Source organism: Festucalex cinctus, chromosome 11 (genome assembly GCF_051991245.1).
Source record: "Festucalex cinctus isolate MCC-2025b chromosome 11, RoL_Fcin_1.0, whole genome shotgun sequence".
Lineage (NCBI taxonomy): Eukaryota > Metazoa > Chordata > Actinopteri > Syngnathiformes > Syngnathidae > Festucalex > Festucalex cinctus.
The window spans coordinates 27,279,718-27,300,961 of record NC_135421.1 but is presented as its reverse complement, the minus strand read 5'-3'; the positions used below and the strand labels follow the sequence as shown (position 1 = coordinate 27,300,961).

Here is a 21,244-nt window from a genome sequence, read left to right as displayed (position 1 = left end):
CACAAGAAAGTGTTTGTTTGTGGCCGGGAAAAACAACTGACGAGTGATCATTTTTGTGTTTGCTGCTGGCTGAGTGAGAATGGGGCAACACATCAACCACTTGTTCAATTTACATGTGCTAAATAAAAGTTTTAAACTTCAGATTGGAGGGGGGAGTCATATGATGAGAATCAAGAGATTCAAACTGACGCAGTTAGCAGTTTATGGGAAAATGCTCAGTTCATGAAAAGTTGCTCTATTAAAATTTCTGTTGGGTAACAAAATGCAGAACGAAAAAGTAGCACTAATTAAAAATAAAATAATATATGCTGACTAAAGGTCGACACGCAACTTGATGCAAAAACTAAAGAAGACGGAATAAATAGTAGCCAACAAGGTAGGCTAACAACAGCTAAAGTAACTGGAAAGGAAAAAAGGCGCGAGAAAAACAAAACAGAAACTAATCTACTACACGACTGAAGACGAGGTGAAAACTCAAATCAATTTCTAGAAGGCAAGTGAAATACTGCTTCCCTGCTTACAAGCCGGCGAATTGTAATTCAACTCAGGTGCGTGCCAGAGGCTCCGCCCATCCCTGTGCAACCCCCGCCCACACTCCTTGCCAAACCTCTGCACCTCTGAACTTGGATTCCTTCTATTTCCATTCATCTTAATGAGAAACATTGCTTCGGTTTGTGAATATTTCAGTTTGCAAACACAGTCGCAAAATGAATTACGGTCCAGCAAGAAAGAAAAGTCATAATATTAAGATGGAAATGAATAATTACAAGGGCAAAAGATTAAAATGAAGTTGTCATTTGAGAAAAAAAAAAAAAAGTAGTGTACATCATACAACTTAAAAAGGTCAGTCAAACTTTTCACATTTTTATTTATATGTTATATTTCATATTTTTGAGAATAATAGAAAGTTGTAATGCGATTTTTCTTTCAAATTTAATTTAACATGATTAGTGAAAATATTGCAAAATTGAAGTTGTCAGTAGGCTACATGACTAGTTATATATATATATATATATATATATATATATATATATATATATATATATATATATATATATATATATATATATTATGAGAAAAACATTGAAAAAAAATTCCATTTGAGAAAAAGTTGTAATATTACACAGAAAACATCAAAAAATTGCAAAATAAAGTTGTCAATTACGAGAAAAGATGTATTATTAGTAGTAGTAGTAGCAATGGTCCATTCCACTTTTTTTCAGACCACTAGTACGAATATTCACTTAAGTACACTACCAATACCATGTAATGATACCACTTGCGCTTATGATACAAAACATTTCTATTAACACAATGACACAATTGTGAACAAACACCTTTGTTTTTTGTTTTTTTTATGTACATAACAATTCACTGATGTGTCAAACAGTCATAGTGTAGCACCACCTACTGGCAAGGAAGACTTCCTTGATGTGAGATTTAAAAAAAATAATATTTTTTATCAGGAGTACCTGATACCTTAAAATATGGCTTATAATAAAGTCATATTATGAGAAAAAAAACAAAAAGTGATGCCACTCATCCCAATAAATTCCAACTTTATTCTGTTTATATTGAGATTTCTTTTCTGGTAAACAGACACATTTCCAACTTCTTCTTTTCTTGTACTATTCCTTTATTTTCCATTGAATCGTGTCCCTTAATGCTCCTTCGCAGAGGTCAGTGGTCAGTGTGGGTTTCTTTCCTTCCTTGAAGCCCGCCAGTTAATTACGTGCGAGCTGCTTCTACATGATGATAACAATATTTAATCCTAATGTGAAGAGTCCCTCCAGGCGGCCGCGTCGAGATTGGCTGCCTGCTCGGTGCTGGAGCCGACCCTGCGTGCATAGATAATGGATAATGAATGGTCAGCCGTAAGCAGATTAACTAACCCGGTCCTCCTCGCGTTGGTTTTAGCGCCAACGCCAGGCGGAACTGCGGCTTCCACTCGCTTAAGTGTCTCCAACCACAAGGGACTCTTTTTCCACATGATTAAAAACCCTATAAAAGGCAATTAAAGCGCGTCTCACTTGCAATTATATTATATAGCTGACTGATAGACTGACTTGCGAGTTTTTTTTTTTTTTTCCACACTTGCAAATAATCACTACGGATATAAATACCCGGTTGCATAATTAGATATAGCGTAGCATTTTGTCAATGACAACAAAGCGAACGGTGAAAGGCAACGTCACAAAAATTCAAAGCAAAATGTCAAATTATTAGTGTGCTTGCCGGCTACTACCGAGGCGCCTTTTAGCAAAGCACCGCCGCCCCCCCGTTTGTGTCTCACTTTCACTCTGAATCGCTGCTTGCATGCCTGCATGTGTGTGATGTGGTCCTCGGTGTGGTGAGCAACGTTAAATTTATAGCCGAATTTCCCCTTGAGGCATTATAATGAGTATTTTTAAATTGAATATAGACGAGATGTGAGTGTGATACGTCAAAAAAAAAATAAAAATGTTGAGGACAGAAGATTAACAATAGCTCTCATTTTCAAATTGTCATCTTCCTCATTATCACTTGCAGAGTAGAAAAAAAAAGAAATGTTTTTAAAATAGAAACACTATAAATGCATGAAGTTGCTTCTTAACTGACATTTCAGTGTTGGGTCAAATTCGGGTGGTTCAATCAGTCATTCGGCTAAAAAATGATGCATAAATCTGTTGAAACTATGATTTGTTGTTCAGTTGATACCTCTCGACACAATGATCAAAATTGTGGATTAGTTTAACTCCAAATCAGTAAGAAATGTTCAAAGAGCAATCGTTTGTTCCAGGAATCAAATCCAGGCAGGGTAGAAAAAAAAATGCGGGTTTGAAGGGGCGAAACCTCAAGTGCATCTTTGAATGACAGTTGTGGAAATGAATGAGAAGGTTTTCATTGGCTGTTTGTATGTTGAATTGAAATTAAGAAAATAAATATTGATCAGATTAATTTTGGATACAATACGACCATTTGGGCTGCAGTTTTTCGTTCACTGTCTGCAAGCATTGATTGAAACATATCCAGTACTATTTATTTAAAAAAGTAATAATTTGTACCCTGACTACAGTCAAACGCTTGCTGGACATGTGATGACAGCACAAATGCCAGCGGAACGACACGTGTCTATTGAGAATGCTTGTGAACACAACACGCCTCCCGTACCACTTCAGATATACACAAGAAAGTAACCCCTGCACTTATTTCTAAAGATTTGCAGAGCTTTTCTGTGGTCACAAATGTGTGGATGAGTCAGTGAAAATGCTCAACCAAAGTTGTTTCAGGGACTATACAACGTAACAGTTGGATTTAAAATAGTAAATTCTGTAGAGTAATATTTGCTCTAAATTGGTCCCACTCTAAATAGAGTAAAATTTACACATGGAAGAAAATATTCAGAGTAAATTTTACTCAAAATATTTTTCGTGTGTACAAGAGAATTTGCCTATCACATGAAAACAAAAACAAAAAAAACTCATTTGCTCCCAAAAACGTATAAATACGTTCTATTTAAAATGTTTTAAGTTGTTTTATGCTAGAGCATACAGAAGGCTTTGATGTAGCCTAAACTGCAATGAATGGTTGAAGAAGTGGTAGTTATTACACAAACGGCCAGTTGGTGGCAGCATAGCAAAGGAGAGCAACCAGGGCCATGGTGAAAAAGAATATTTTGTTTTTGGTCTCTTGGAGTTAGGAAGATTTCAGCTGACATTAGCGACATCCTAACACACAGCAGGGCTGAAGTTGCGGGTTTTCTTCCTTCAGGCCTTGAGTGACTTTTTTTTTTTTTTTTTTTTTAACTGTTTTTCAAGTGTTACTTTTGCTCTAGAGTGGGGACCAAATAGACTCAGTTTAGAGTAAAATTTTTCTCAGAATGGGGTGCAGGCATGACCAGTCAACCCACACTTATCCGTTTGGTACACAAGTAGAGCTTTATTTGCTTACATTGTTGTATGTTTTAATTTGTTAAACATATTTTATTCTGTATTGTCAAGTATAAGCAGCATAGCAAAGGGCGGGATTTTCCTCATTACTTGAAAATAGTCCAATTCAAAAGTAATAAAACGCATTTTCCACGATTTCTCGCTAAATTCCTTTGAGAACACTTTGCATGGTTTGAACGTGGGAAATATAATAATTCACATTACCTAGCAATGGCAGGCCACTTTCCAATTGTTGCGTTCACCGGCACGCCGAAAAACCCGACAAGAAACAGCTGCGAAAGCGCGTCGGCGTTAGCGGCGTTGTGCTTCAGTCACGCGTTCAGAACAGAAACAGCTGTGTTTGGGGGAATTGAAGTCGGCAGTTAAGCGTAAAGGTGAGTTTGCAGGAGAAGTGATGGTTTCATCTAAAAATCTTGGCACGCGGCGAGCATAGCGCGAGCGTTTTTTTTCATCCTGCATCAGCAGAAGTGTCTCATGGGGAGAGGATTTTTTTTTTTTTTGTAGAAGGCAAAGCTGCACGGGATGAGGAGTGGAGACGTCGTGCTTGTTTCAAATGATGTCCAACATGGGACGTGTTTGGTCCTCCTAAATGCATTTAAAAGCGCTGCTTCAAAATGAATGGACACTCCATTAGGGACACCGTCTCTTGCGCAATTTATTTATTTTTTGTCAGTTTTGATTGATACTTCCGGAGATGTTTTAATTCAGCTTGTAGTACAGTTACACTACACTTCCTCATTGTATTGTAGATGACATGAAGAACTTTTCGCTCAGGTGCAATAAATAGCACATAATAGCACATTCTTTTAGTTTATGACACTTTTTAGTCAAGATAAATACAAACTATCCTTGTCAACATTCCTGACAGCCCTATTGTTTGGCACACTGCTAATTAAACACAAAGAAAGGAAAAAAACAATGAATAATCCCATCTGGCACGTCTATCACGGTCGTGTCTAAGAAGCCAGGCTGCATATTTGATAAAAGGCCCACCTGTTCGCTGGCGCCTGGTATAACGAACCCGCTCGCACCTTTTGCATCCGTGTCGCCGACATCACAAGCCATCTCGGAAAAAAAAAAGCGAGCGAACAATCTCATCTCTCGTCTCCAGATGATGTCACCTCTTGAATAGACGCCTTTTGATCAGCTCCTTTGAATGAGTCATATATAGAGGCGAGGCGTTATGAGCGCCTCAGCAAATTCACGCGGGATGGTCGTGCCCTTGAGGCGTGCAACCTGCCTGCTTCTCGTTAGAAATTTAAAACAGCTATGATTTTTTTTTTCTTAACTCATTCACTGCCATTGACGGAAAAAGACGTCAAATGATGCATTTTTTTTTGCTGCTCTGGCAATGAATGTGTTAATAAATAACTTTAAAAAAAAAAAATCAAAGTGGCCCTTGCAGCTTTCTATTTTTCTGTCTGTGGCCCTCAGAGAAAAAAGTTTGGACACCCCTGCTGTACATTATATCAGCAATTTATAATTGCTTCATTGATTTTTACCACGTTTAACTCATTCACTGCCATTGACGGAAAAAGACGTCAAATGATGCATTTTTTGCTGGTCTGGCAATGAATGTGTTAATGACAGCAGATTGTTGGTTTTTTGAGACACGTCGCTCCGCTAAAATATTGCAGCATCTGTTGACCAACTAATCAGCACTATTGGAGTCAGTCTCGGAGCTGCTGTCACACTCGATTAAGTCATGTGGAGCAAAAGGCAGCCTTCATATGGCTGCCACAATCACTACTGTACGTGTTTCTATTACATGAAACCGCGGTGCCAGTTCCGTTTATGTGCGTGTGCTTGCCTTCAGAAACGCATGAGGATTTTTCTGATCAAGGGTGCCTTAAATGTCACATGCGCAATCGCACAGGCGACACGGCAGAGTGATCGATAATGCGTAAAAAGTCTCAAATTGGATTTTCTAGAATAAAGACATTATTTATACTTAAATAAATACACTTGATCCTTAAATTTTTGCCCAATTGTGGCAAGAAATACAATAATGCAAGGCAAATTGGATAGGTAATATGTGCAACTGCTGTATATGGCCACATTAGGGTCACAGAGGTCAATTCAATCTCCGGTGTAATAACCTTAATTATTGATTGATTGAATTTTTATTTTTTATTTTCTTCTTCTTCTTCTTCTTCTTCTTCTTCTTCTTCTTCTTCTTCTTCTTCTTCTTCTTCTTCTTCTTATTATTATTATTATTATTATTATTATTATTATTATTAATAATAATAATAATAATTCAATCTCTGGTGTAATAACCTTATTTATTGATTGAGTTATTTTTTATTTTATTATCTGTTCTCATTGCTGCTGGACATGTAAATTTTCCAGAGGGAGCCATCCCAAAGGGATCAATAAAGTCAAGTCTAAGTCCAAGTCTAAAATGGCCTCTCTCTACTGTAAGTTCACTTCTGTTCATTCTACAAGTTTATTTGTATATCCCTTAATCACAAAAAAAAGTCTCAAATGGCTTCACATGGCTCACAAATATCGAAAAACATCCCCTAAGCGTAACCTCTCAACCGAGCAAGACAAAACTAAAATAAAAGCCATTTGGGTGGAAACATGAAGAAACCTTGAGAAGGGACCACAGATGGGGGTAATTCCCTTTTCAAGGATGGCCAGACTGCAATGGATGCTGAGTGGGCAAGTTCAATCACGTAGCTGTACAAATGTTAGTTAAAACAGCATAACAGCGTCCATGTAATGAAATGAAGCGCCGCAGGTAGACACCCTTGGGGAGGTGCGTTTGCTTACAGCAACACTGTCATTGTCAACACTGCTTCAAGCATGATGAACCAACAGTAAATTTGACCCCCAAAAATTGTATTTATTACAATATAAAGTATCTTTAACATTACATTCCTGTTCCATTACAGCTAACAAATTGATAGTGAAATATTATGAGCTCAGCGTGATTGCACTTAGGTGAAAAGAAGTCACGCTCTCAATCCCAGAGTTTTATCGTGGTCAAAGCGGTGCTGCGGGGTGAGACGGAGTCAGGGTGAGTCGAACAGCTCCACCGGTGTAAACTTTTTGTCAGAGCGAGGCCACGATTCAGCCTGCGGATGAGCTGGCTTGAGGCTGTTTTGCGGATGCAATTCTAAAGATATTGTGTTGTCCGACCTTTTGTACGAGCACAAAAAAATTCTGAATTGATCCAAACCTTCTGAAATTGCTCAAGTCAACTATTATGTGTGACATCTCATCTGATGTCAGTGAAACTTCAGCTTATGGAGCAAAATGGGGAAAATTAGGAAATTCAGCTAATTCAGTGGATCACATCTCCTTTGCATAAGTTTATTTTGATTGTGGCCTGCGGATTTTTGAGTACAGCTCATAAAAATGGAAGCCAAAACAAAAGTGTTGCTTTTACAATTTATAACTGCTTCTTCCAAACGTTTTGATTAAAATGTTAAAATAAAACTTAAAACATAGATTTAAAAAAAATGTTTTATTGTGATGACAGTTTGATACTGTATAAGGTCATGTAAAATAGATGGATGGAAGGATAGATAGCTAACTGGATGCATAGCTAACTAAATGATGGCTGGATAGCTAACTAGCTAGCCAGCGAGATAATAGCTAACCTTTAGCTAGTTGAAAAGATAGATAGCACAGTATATGATGCTAACTAGCTAGCTAGTTAGATGATGGCTAACTACCTAGCTAGATAGATTTCTAACTAGTAGATATCTATAGATGCTACAGCAAGCTAGCTGCTAGCTATCTAGCCAGCTAGCTTGACAGTTACTTTATTTATCCCATGAGATTTATTTTGTTGACCAGCATCTTCGAACAGATTATAATCAACTCTTACTTCACTGTAATAAGCAAACGCTCAGCATTACTGTCACATGAACGCCTGTAAGGTCTCTTTTGTGTCATACAAACAAAGAACGCTATTTGTTATCAGTTCTCATTTAAAAACATGTCACATCGACGGCCCCCAAACTGTTGTCTGCATTGAGGTAGCACCACAGATAAGATGTTAACGATATGGAGGAAGCCACATCATAATAAAGTCGCATCCGCTTCCACTGTTTGTTTACTCTCAGCCATCAGCCGGACTGAAATACGAGCGCTGATATTATTTGATCCTTGGCCACTCGCATAAGGGCACAAATGAGCCTTGCTGGAGTGCGTAATGTGCACAGGTTCTCCCGCATCATGTAATGGAATGGAGAGGATTAGAAAGGTTAAATAGGAGTACCTGCATGGTGGGAGGGGGGGTGATCGGGATTGGCCGATAATGTATTACGAGACCAAAGTGACCTTGCTGTCTGTCACACACGCCGAGACGGATCTGTGATGAGCTGTCACGCTGATGCTTTACGACGCCGCCTTTGGACTTCTATGCTATCCTTCTGCTCCAATCGCAAATCACCTGCAGTTACTGCTTTTATATGGCCGCCACATTGTTAAAGGGGGGCATTATTATTGAAAAGTGTCTTTTTAATTGCTGGTATAAATATAGTTGGGTCTCTGGAGTGCCTGCCCACCTGTCAAGTGGAAATTACAACACAAAACATTACAATAAGTTTCCGAGTTTTTATCTGACAAATCAGCGAGAATATTGCCCCCACCCTCTATTTATACGTGGCCCTAATATGCCGCCGTAAGATGTAAATACCGTGGCGTTAAAAAAACTGTATATGGGTATGGGTAAAAAATACAAGCCATTGTGAAGCTGAAGCCCAATTCACACTGACTGCGGAACGGTGCGGTGCAGAACGGCTGCGGCGATGCGGAAGGTTTCCGCAAGCGTTCTATTTCTTCCGGACGCCGCATGCGGATTTTCATGAAGCTGAAGAAGAATTACACGAGCAGGGCAGGAAATCGAGCGTCTCACATTAGGGTAAATCCGGTATATTTCAAAATAAAATTGTTTGCAAACTCGTTTTTTGGGGGGAGGGAAGCTAGCTAGCTGCATAGCATGACATCAGTCGGACATTTAAGACAAAAAGTGAGCTCAGAATAAATTAAACACGACAAATTGGAACTATTTAAACACAAAACGTACTTACCCATGGTAGGATAGCCATGGTAGAAGTCCCAGAAATAATGTCCAAAAAGCATATCGATGTGACGACAGGCAAGCGTGGCTATTGTTTACAAATAGGACTCTACATACACCAGGGGTGTCCAAACGTTTTCATTTGAGGGCCACATACAGAAAATTAGAAGGATGCAAGGGACACATAATGTTATGCACAGAAATTGTGTTTAGTTCTAAAAAAAAAAATTGTACAAATAATTTACTTGTGCTTTTGCATATTTAGAAAAATACTACAGTACATAAACCAATTTATTTGTAATATGGCAGTAGGGTTATTATAGTTTTGTAATTTTTCATTTTAGTTTTTGTTTTGTTTTGAGTTTTGTTTTTTAAATTCAGTTAGTTTGAATTAGTTTTCAGGGTGGTTCTGTTAGTTTTTATTAGTTTTAGTTATTTAATAAATGCTGAGTTTTAGTATTAGTTTTAATTTTTGGTTTGTTTGTTTTTTTAATGTGTATTCCTTGTGCTCAATATTTAAAAAAAACACCATGGGAGCGACGTCATCTGAAGGTGCTTTTCTATTGGTTGCTACTAGATGATGTCACTTCTATGTGACATACTTTCAAATGTCATTATTCTGGTTTAGATCAAAATAAATCTACTAAAAATTACATTTAAAGTCATCCGCAAAGTCTCATGCGTTAAATTAATTACCAAAGACTAAAACGAAGGAGATTTTTGCTGTAATTATAGTTAGATTTAGTTAGTTTTGTAAACATAAAATGTAATTTCAGTTAGTTTTCGTGAAGGAAATTGTTTTTTGAATTATAATTTTAGTTATTTCGTTAATCTTTGTTAACTAAAATAACCTTTAATAGCACTTGTATTAAAATTAGATGTAATAAATATTTGAACTGAGTCAAATGCCATTTTTAGCATATGCCGCGTGCCACTGAAAAATTGGACAACCCTGATATACACGGTTGTTATTGGGTGAACTCAACTCGCCAGCGTGAACCCCAAGTGATCTCGTGGTCTGTCGGGAGCAGATTTCCGGACACGCAACGCGCGCGGTGTGAATTGCAGTCCTTTCGCGCGTCCGCACGGAAAACGCACCGCGTCCGTTCCGCAGCCGGTGTGAATTGGGCTTGAGAGAAGATGGACAATAATTCAGAAACATTGCACAAACAAAGGCCAAAGCCATTCCAACCATTTGGAATGTCCTGCAAAAGAAGGAAACCGCTAACAACAACCAAGTAACAGACCTCAAACGGGCAGATCAAGGAAAACCAGAAGCTATTGAAAGACTGCGTGAGAGCTGTAAAAGAATGCCCCAAAACAACTGTTTGTGACATCGGCAAAGCATCCAGAGGGCAAGAAGTGAACGTATCACACAAACATTTCCCAGAAACCTTCACGAACAAAAGTACAGCGGTTGCAATCGTTTGCTGCTTAAACCCAAATGTTTTCAGTCTACAGCTAAAATCAAAGCAATGCTATTATAGGGGAGTGCAATACCGTACGTCTTCTTTAAAGGCTATTCTTGCTCCTCTTCAACGTAATCTGCTGGTGTCACAGTCATCCAAGAGGAGGGAATTCAAACAAACGATGGCATTTGATGCTGCAAGTGGGGATTTCCGTTTGAGCTCTGACTTCAACTCGCGTCTCATCCGTCCCGCTGCCCGTGACGGCCAAAATGGCCCCATGATGCTCGCTCTCCCCGCAGAGCCGTCGAAAGGCGTCGTTTGCCTGCTTTTGCGCCGCCGCCGCCGCCGCACGTCCACATCAAGAGAGGGGGCAGGGGAATACTTGAATTTTATAACCTCCGCTGAAGCGTGCGCCAAAAGGAAGGAGGGATGAATGAGCAGAGCTGGGATTCGTCTTCAGTTTGTTCAACATTGTATTAGTAGTTAATGTCCCTGGAAGTGATGCATGCGCCCTTATAAAAAAAAACAAAAAAAAAACGATCAGTCATGTTCCTATGCACCACGTAATATATTTTTACACGGGCATGACCCAAAGATAACATCACGTGCACATCATTTGACATGGTTATGGAGATGTATTCTCATTATTTCAGCTGTCAGTTGGCACTTACCAGCAGGAGCTGTTTGGCCTTGCGGTTCTGTTTGAATTCCACTTCATGCGGTTTTATATAACATAAAACGTCATCGGCAGCATGGATGGAGGATGAGCGGTTAGCGCGTCCGACTCACAGTTCTGAGGTCCGTGTTCAAATCTCGGTCGGTCTCCGTTTGACTTGAGTGACGGTGGCAAATTTTTCTTCATTTATTTTTTATTTTCTATAATTTTGTATTTATTTATTTATTTATTTATTTATTTTTATTGTATTATGGATGTCCAGCACTTTGAGTTGCATTTCGAATGTATGAAAGGTGCTATATAAATAAAGTTGATTGATTGATTGATTGATTGAAATGCATGTGATCAGTGAAGGCAGCATGATGACCTACTGGCTAGCACATCGTCTTCTTCACTGCGCTCATGTTTTGGGTTCGAATCTATACTACGGATTTCCTGTGTGGAGTTGTGCTTTCCCACATTCCCAAAACATAAATCAGGCTGGATTAGGCTCCAACTCACTAATGAGGACAAGTGCTATCGACAATGTATGGGTAAACCTAATCAATTATTAACCCTTTCATGGATACTACAGTGGGCAGCTATTAAAATGTTGTATTTTTACTCTTATATAAATGAATCTTTTTGCCACAGTTGGCCATTAGCCACTACAGTGGACACTAGTGTAGTCTTGACATACACTGCCATCCATTGGTCAATGTTTATAATTGCAAAAAAAAAAAAAAAAAAAAAGACCAACAACAAGATGACCGACGGAAGTTCAGATGTGACGTGCAAGGAAGGAATAAGTGTCTATTCCTTCTATACCAGGAAGTCCTTGCAAGCAACAACTAACTAAGGAGTAATATAATTGTTAATCTATTAATTAATAATTAATTACATCTACTATATATATATATATATATATATATATATATATATATATATATATATAAATTAATAATATCCACTAAGTCCACTGAGTCCACTAAATTGGACTTTGGACGTCATTAGCTGACTACAACTTAGTGTTACTGTAACTTTGTTCCTTTTGAAAATACTTAATGTGCAGTATTTTTATTTTTTGCTTTAAATCAGCATTAAATTTTTATTATAGAAATATTTTATGGATTTTAGTCCTCATATGAGAGTAAGAATCCTGGTCCTTATATTTTGTAGTGGTCAGGTGCAGAAAATGCTAGCAAAACCTACAGGATAGTCGACTATATACCATCTGACTCAAGTGGGGATGATGATGAATGGTTACCAAAAAAGAAAAGTGCTATGCGTATCCTTATTTCATAAAAAGTTCATTTTTCATATTTTTTAAATATGTGAGCACAATGTTTAAAAACCAAACAGACATTTTCTATAGTGTTACATAATTTTTTCATTATGTATCCTTTTCTTACAAACATAATTTCATCAGTTGCTCAAATGCACGTCGTCCACCCTAGTGGACATGTCACCATCTCCTTGAAAAATGTTTGTTTCAAAAAAAAAAAAAGAAAAAAAAAAGGTAATTATATTTTTTTGTCATGCCTAAAGAGTAATAAAAAAACAGTTGAGACAAAAATCCTGTTGTAGGTTATTATTTGTGCATGAAAGGGCTAATTGTTCAGTATCGGTGAAGCAGTATGTGGCACGTTGCCCAAGGTAAGTCTCGTCCGACCTGTTCCAAGTATCTGCAAAACAATTGCATGTCTAAGAGCACTTGGTGGCTTCTGGTTTGTGAAAGCATGACAGCCGCTGCCATACTCGTCAGAGGACGTTACACGGTGCATCTGCTCCATCCAACCTGGAACTCAGAATGCAGTGTTAATTGTTTTTCTGTTTGGGCTCCAGCTGCCCAAAAAAATAAAAATAAATTTACATTCACAGATGGATTTCAAACTCATTATTTCAGGTTCAGTGTTTTTAAACAGCAAAAACTCTCATTGATAATGTATCACTGGAATTCATCTCCAACGGAAGATTTCAGTTTATTCTTTTTGTGGCTTTTGGTTCTCATCCAGTGTTCCTTAGCTCCAAACCCTAAGGTGGTGAAAGAGGGTTGGGGTTTTTTTTTTCTACTGTGTCAGCTAGTTAGAATGACATTTTAGGTTATGAAAATATTGATTTATTCACCCAAAACCAGCTCTTTTTTTTTTTTGCAATGTAAGATTTGGGAAAGGCGGTTGGTCAACACAAACAGTTGCTAAAGTTACTAAAAGTGAGAATATGTCTTATAAATGTGACACACCACAAAGGGGAGCTGCCAAATCTGAATTATTTAAAAATAATAATAATAATAAATCAAAAACATATATAAGATGAGGCTTCAAATATCAAGCTATTTGAATGCACTGAAACCACCCGTCTCAGGTTCCGACTGGTTATCAAAATGCAATTTATACCACCTGGAAAATAACTCGTCTAACATCGTTCTTACTATTGAACATGTATATTACGTTTGACCTTCGAAGATATATTCCATTGAGTTGTCATGGCAACAAAGAGGTGCTCTTAACGCGGCCATGCCACACGCTGGCCATCACATCTAACTTAAAGAAGTAAAGAAATGACCTTGATCGACCACCTGCTCGCTTGCCAACAAACTATCTGAAGGGAATGTACATTTTTGAGGTCTATAGATAGATAGATAGCATTTATTGTCCTCATATAAACATATGTACATTTAAGTGTCTCCTTTTAGTGCAGCATATATGTATGTAAAGTAGATAAAAAAAAAAAAATGAGATTCCTAAAAATAAATATCAAATATAAACATATTTTTAAAACTGTCACAAATGTGCCGGATAACTGCTGATGCAAACAAATGCGCTCAAATTCATATACAGTTAAGGATGACTCATCTGCTATTAGGCACTGTTTTTGGCCACGCCTCCAAAAGACCTGAAACACTTAAATGGTGAAATTCTTAATGCTATATCTCCACAATTGAGTACACAACATGACAAACGTTTTCAGAAATAATCTTCAATCAGTCTAATGTAGTTGAAAACACATCTTTAAATTCGCTTTGCAGGGTCTTTAAGTTGTGATGTTTTAAATTAAAAAAAATAACATATTTTGAAAATTGAGTGTATGAACAAGGACGTTCTTAATGAGCACAGCACTACTTCTATTACTTAAGACTTAACTCATTTACTGCCATTGACGGAAAAAGACGTCAAATGATGCATTTTTTTTTTTTCTGGTTTGGCAATGAATGTGTTAACTATTAGTATTGTACTCCACATTCTCCACTTTGCTGAAGTGGCCCTTAGTCGCCCTGTATAAAAAAAAATAATAATTAATTGTGTCGTTGGTTCAATGCGGCTTGTTTATTTGTAGTTTCACACTGTGCTATTTTTCAAGCGGTAAAACCGAAACTGATGTGAGTAGAGCTGACTGGCAGTGGATGGAGTGAACTTCCCCAGGCGGATAAAGTTAGATTGCCAATATGTTGGCACTGAGTAATTTTTGGCATAAACCAAGAGACTTATTTTTGTTGCAGTTACTTTATAAATTTGATTGTTGCAGTCCTGTTGAAATTAATGGATTGAATATGCTCTGCTATTCAATGAAATTAGAAACTGAAGGGGGTTTTTTTCGGGTTTTTTTCTTCATTGCATTAATTTAAAACTACAAGCTGCCTGCACCGCATGAATCATTCAGATCTTCACGGTTGGACTATTTCTATCATAAAAATCAATTGTAATAAAAAGTCATCTCTTTAGCCTGAATGGTTTCGATACAGGGGGAAAGATAATAATTAAAGCAGGGTTGTCCACAGAAAGTTAGACATTGGCTTCCTTGCAGGGACACAAACTTACACCGTCTTGAATGTGTGCAGACATTCTGGAGGAAAATGTACGGCTCAGTGTCAGAAAGTTTGGTCTCAGATCTTTCCGCAGGATAACCCTCCAAAAAAAACATTGTTTTTGTGTATACAGTCGATAACTACTATCTTAGTCACGCCCACGCAGGGGATCGACTTGCCAACCAATCTTTTGCTCGGACACCAGCGAGTCAATTCCTGCTTCTGCACTGTGAAGCACTTTGTGCGCTTCCACCACCCTGATTTTAATGGGAAAGAGGGGAGGGTCGGGGTGTGTTCGGGGGTTTGGGGGCCGGGGGTGGTGGGGCCTGGGTCGTGGCGGGTGGCGGGTTTGGGTGGGGTGCGGGGGGGTCGTGGGGGGGATGGGGGCTGGGGACCGGTGGGTCGCTGTGGGGGCCCGCTGGGCCTCGTTCTGCGGCCTTGGGCTCGGGGGTGTGGGCCGGGGCTGGGGCGGGGGTGTTCCGGGCGTCTGGGTCGGCTCGCCGACCGGTGTCCGCTCGGGTGGCTTGGGGGTGGCCTTGGTGCTGCCGCGGCCTGGGGATTTCGGGGGGGGGGGGGGGGTGCTCGCTTTGCTGGACCGCGGTTGACGGCTTCTTTCTTTGGTGGTGGTCCTTATGCATGCCAGATCCGTCGCACCAGCATCTACTGAAACTCAACAGAAGTCGCCTCTCCCTCCCACAGCCCCTTGAATCAGTTGGTGCTGGTGTCTGTGGTTCTCACTTTGCTTTATCTATCCTTCCCTCCTTCCTCTCTTTAGTTTTTCCTCTGGTCACTTGAGATCTTAATTTATTAGAAGTATGAGGTTTCTGGGGTTGGCATAAGACTCTGGTTTTGTAACCACGCAGGAGGGGTCTTGTTGGTGCTGGACTTCACTTTGATGGATTGGATGTACTGGCTTCTATGGATCTCACTCTGCCTTATCGATCCTTCCCTCCTTCCTCTCTTTAGTTTTTCCTCTGGTCTCTTGAGATCTCGCTAAATTTGCTGGAATTTAGAGGCTTCCGGGGTTGGCGTAAGACTTTGATTTTGTAATCATGGGGAAGGCAGGAAGTGTTTGGTCGGTGCTGGATTTCACTTTGATTTATCTTTCTTTTCTCTTTATTTTTTTCTGACCTTTTCTCTGGTCTCCTGACCATTTAAACCTCACGACTCTGGCAAGATTCTGAAGTACCTGGTTAAGGCGAAGGGTAATGGGATATTTATAAGGCTTTAGGTGAATTAATGAGTATAAATTTAAACGTATTTGCACGCACACGCACGCAAACGCACGCACGCAAAAGCACGCACGCAAACGCACACACGCAAACGCACGCACACACACACACACACACACACACACACACACACAAATATATATATATAAAAAAAAATAAAAAAAAGCGCAATGATGATAAGACGTTGAATCGGTAAGACTACCGAATGAACAATTCTGAGCTCTTTTAGAGAAAAAAAAAAAAAAAGGGAAAGAGGGGAGCCGCTTCGATTGGCCGGAAGTCGGCTGAATTCCGTCCAACAACGGCGCACAACAAAGCGAAACGCTCTATTCTATCTGTGCTAATGTATTGGTCGTTTTATGTATCAAACAGCTGTTGTCGATTATGTCATTCAGCTCCTTGTTATAGAGAATATGCACATTTAAAAGTTTAGAAAAGGTCAAATTAACTTCACCGGTAGTAGTGACAGTGTATTTTTAGTAGGGATGTTCGATACCACTTTTTTTTCAGACTGATACCGATACTCAGACCCTCAGTACTCACCGATACCAACTGCCGATACCAGTAGTACATTTTGACAAATAAAAAAAATCCCGAAAAGATATTTTTAAACAAATATATCTCCTTTAATTTTGACCAAAAAAAAAAACAGCACAGTCACTCTTCAATAGTCTTAACGCTCAAAATAAATCATAAAAATGCTCTTTTAGTTGAAGATTCACAATTTTGAAGTATTTCCAAACCGGTGAAGTTTTGGTGAAAAACTGCTGCAAGCTATAGCGCCACTTACAGGCAAGGAGGACTCACTTAACTGCCATCGCTCGCTTGTACTCGTCTGCGTCACCAGTACTCGAGTACTTGAAAAAAGGCTGGTATCGGCCCGATAGTACTCGCCCATCCCTAATTTTTTGGTTCATGCTGACATTTCACCTGAAAGGCCAGTATCCCTAATTTAGTCAGTCAGACAGGTCTTCTTTCCTCAAGGCCTCACCTAGCCGTCAAATCAAAACGAGACGAGGCAACTGCCTCGAAACGCCTCAACGCCCCCCCGTCTATCTTTAGCCGCCGTCTTGTTAAACGCGAGGTTTGCCCCTTCGCACTCCGGAGGTTTTGGTTTTTTTTTGAGGCGAGGGGTAACGCGGCCTAGGAGCGCTGGAGTGCTGACGAGAAGGAAGTCCTGGCACTGTGGCGAGGTTTCAGCGCTAATGAGGAAGCCGTTAAATGCTGAGTGAAAGGTAATAATCAGTAAAAGTGCCACCGGCTGCTGCCCCGCGGTGCCATCGCCTCCGCTAAGTGGATGCAGAGCATGTTGGCATGCATGTCTAAGCAGCGCGCGGACTGAAAATCCATAACGGCCTCCTCCTCCTCTTTGAATCTATACTGTAATAATCAACATTTAAAAAAAAAAAAAAAAGGTAGACACCACATTACTTATGCTGATCATCGTTCCTAAATGTGCTGAAGATGCATACACGCAATCTTAACTGTATTGATATCGGTAGGCCTTGCGGCAGTATATTGCTCATGAATATTCCATAGCCATTAGCATCCAGGTCGAGCACGTTGTACATTTTATTTGTCTATTTGTCTTCTTGACTTGGATTTATACAAAAGGACCCTTGCTTGGTTTGTTGTTGTTTCCCTATTTTTTGCCTCATAAGAGATTATTTCCCTCTATAAATGTGACCCCAGTGTCAGGTAATACTGTGACAATATTAGCGCTGCTGTGTTATTTTATGAAAAAAGCAACAACAAAAAAACATTACTTTATTGTGTGCCTCGGATGACCTCCTGACTGCTAATCATAAAATATGGATGCACTCTGTCCAATGGGAAGAAGTAGTGAAGCCATCAACCGGCCTCCACCATTGGCACACTGCTTAATTTGAACTACTTGGTGGTCATATTATTATTATTATTTTTTTTTTTTTTTGCAAAAATGTTGATCAGTTTACCTGAAATGGCAGATATAGTGATGGAGGTGGAATTGTCCCTCGGTGTGCTTGTGAGTGTGGATGGTTGCTCGTCTCTGTGTGCCCTGCGATTGGCTGGCAACCAGTTCAGCGTGTACCCCGCCTACTGCCCGAAGCCGGCTGGGATAGGCTCCAGCACCCCCGCAACCTTTTGTGAGGAGTAAGCGGTCAAGAAAATGGATGGATGTTGTGTTGAGTTTGACTGTTGCTCCCTCTCTATAGGTCATATTTTAAGTTACGGTAATATTAACCATTACTCAACACAGTTTTATCCCAAGGAGATACATCACACACAAAAATGTAATTAATTTTAAAAATTTAAATAAAGAAATAATTAAATAGGTTTTCTAAAGTAATTTTAATAATATATTTTATTGTGAAAGTGAATGGCAGTGTATTACATCCTAATCAAACGCAAACACCTTAGCTGAAAATTAGCTGTATTTGTCCAAATTATAGGAGGCGTGGTAGAAAAGAAGAAAAAAAAACAGGACATCAATGCTATTCTTAAGAAGGATAAATAATGGCTAAACTCAACTGTTTCTTCTCAGCATTTAATAAAAAAATAAAAATAAAAAAAGTGAAGTTAAGCACGCCAGCTATGGAGCTGCTGTACACGTCTTCTAACTGACCCCTGCCACAATAAATAAATAAATAAATTACACTAACAGTATTCGAATCCTCAATATGAGAGTCTTTTCAGAACTAGCTAACAAACAACACCTAGCTACTGGGCTAATGAACAACAACAACAACAACAAAAATCAATCAATCAACCACCTTTTTTTTTTTTTTTTTTTTTTTTTTTTTTGAAGAGCTCAGAATTGTTCATTCGGTAGTCTTACCGATTCAACGTCTTGTCATCATTGCTCTTTTCCTTTTTTTTTTTTTTTTTTTTTTTTTTTTTGTGTGTGTGTATGTGTGCGTGCGTTTGCGTGCGTGCGTTTGCGTGCGTGCGTGCGTTTGCGTGTGTGCGTTTGCGTGCGTTTGCGTGCGTGCGTGCAAATACGTATAAATTTATACTCATTCATTCACCTAAAACCTTATAAATATCCCATTACCCTTCGCCTTAACCAGGTACTTCAGAATCTTGCCAGAGTCGTGAGATTTAAATGGTCAGGAGACCAGAGAAAAGGTCAGAAAAAAAAGAAATAAAGAGAAAAGAAAGGTAAATCAAAGTGACATCCAGCACCGACCAAACACTTCCTGCCTTCCCCATGATTACAAAATCAAAGTCTTACGCCAACCCCGGAAGCCTCTAAATTCCAGCAAATTTAGCGAGATCTCAAGAGCCCAGAGGAAAAACTAAAGAGAGGAAGGAGGGAAGGATCGATAAGGCAGAGTGAGATCAATAGAAGCCAGTACATCCAATCCATCAAAGTGAAGTCCAGCACCAACAAGACCCCTCCTGCGTGGTTACAAAACCGGAGTCTTATGCCAACCCCAGAAACCTCATACTTCTAATAAATTAAGATCTCAAGTGACCAGAGGAAAAACTAAAGAGAGGAAGGAGGGAAGGATAGATAAAGAAAAGTGAGAACCACAGACACCAGCACCAACTGATTCAAGGGGCTGTGGGAGGGAGAGGGTACTTCTGTTGAGTTTCAGTAGATGCTGGTGCGACGGATCTGGCATGCATAAGGACCACCACCAAAGAGAGAAGCCGTCAACCGCGGTCCAGCAAAGCGAGCACCCCCCCCCCCCCCCCACCCCCCCCGGAATCCCCAGGCCGCGGCAGCACCAAGGCCACCCCCAAGCCACCCGAGCGGACACCGGTCAGCGAGCCGACCCAGATACCCGGAACACCCCCGCCCCAGCCCCGGCCCACACCCCCGAGCCCAAGGCCGCAGAACGAGGCCCAGCGGGCCCCCACAGCGCCCCACCGGTCCCCAGCCCCCATCCCCCCACGACCCCCCCGCACCCCACCCAAACCCGCCATCCACCACGACCCAGGCCCCACCACCCCCGACCCCCAAACCCCCGAACACACCCCGACCCCCAGCACCCAACCCCCCACCCACCCATACCTCCACCCCCCCCCCAAACAAGCCGCCCCCCCCCGACGGCCGCCACCCCCCCCCCCGCGAACCCGGCCCCCCGCGAGAACCCCCCACCCCCCCCCGGAAACCGGCACCGGGCAGCAGCGCAGAGAGGGAAGATGTGCCCACCCCACCTCCAGCCGCGCGAGATTTGCACCGCGGCGGGAGGGGGGAAGCAGAGGAGGAAGCACCAGGGGAGAAGGCGGGACACCAGAACACCGAGCCCGGTGGGGAGAGGCCCCGGTCGTCACGCCAGAGTACAAGTGACACCTAACCCTGTTACTGAGTCCGCCAGCTCGCCGACTGGCGAGCTCTACCCTTACACCGTGAATGTGGCCCCACCCAGTGTATATACAAGTGTGTGCGTGTGGTGCATTAAAATTGGGAGCAGGTGAGTCGGAGCAGAGGGAAAAAATTTCCCCTACTCCGACACACCCGTATCCCCCCCAAAAAAATGAATATGTATATGTGTGGTGCATTAAAAAAGGGAATGGAGGGACAAAGTGGTGGGGCAGGGACACAAATGGGGGGGACCACAGCGCTGCCAGGCACTGCAGTCCATCCCCTCTGATGGCTCCCCGCCCCAACTCACCCCTCCCCTTGGACGTGAGGTGCATTAAAATTGGAGGGGAGTTGAAGGGTGAAGACGGTGTTTCCACCCTTCCCCACCCCACCAAGAAATGTGTTGTGTGCCCTATGTGTATATTTACAAAGTGTATAGTGCAAGCTAGTGAAGTGAGTAAGAGGAGCGACCAGTGGGGCCTCACCCAACCCGGCGGGTGTAGGTGGCACGCCCGCCCCCCAGCACCCCCACCCCCCGCCGCCCCCCACCTCATCCACCCGGCACCACAATGGGCGGACAGCCAGCGCAGCAGGGCTACCGGACAGCCCACCAGCCACCGGGGCCCGCCCGGGGCACCAGGAGTTATACCGGAGCGGGGCAGGCCCCAAACCCTCGCCCGGCCCCCGGAGCCCGACGCCCGGGCCGGGGAGGGAGCCCCAGGCCCAGGGAGAGGGAGGGGGAGGGGCCGCAGGGCAGACAGGGAAGGGGGGGGGGGCGGGGGAAGCGGGGAGAAGACGACAAGAAGGCGAAAGGGCGGCTGCAGGGCAGGAGGCGGGGGGGGAGAGGAGGAGGGAGGGCGACAAGGGAAAAGGGACCGGGAGGCA

The 21,244-nt window shown here is 41.4% G+C and overlaps 1 protein-coding gene across 2 annotated transcripts in view; it reads left to right on the top strand.

Annotated features, from left to right (window-relative positions):
- The window catches only part of gpc6b (glypican 6b), a 105,099-nt gene that overhangs the window by 588 nt on the left and 83,267 nt on the right, over positions 1-21,244 (top strand). The window lies entirely within an intron of this gene.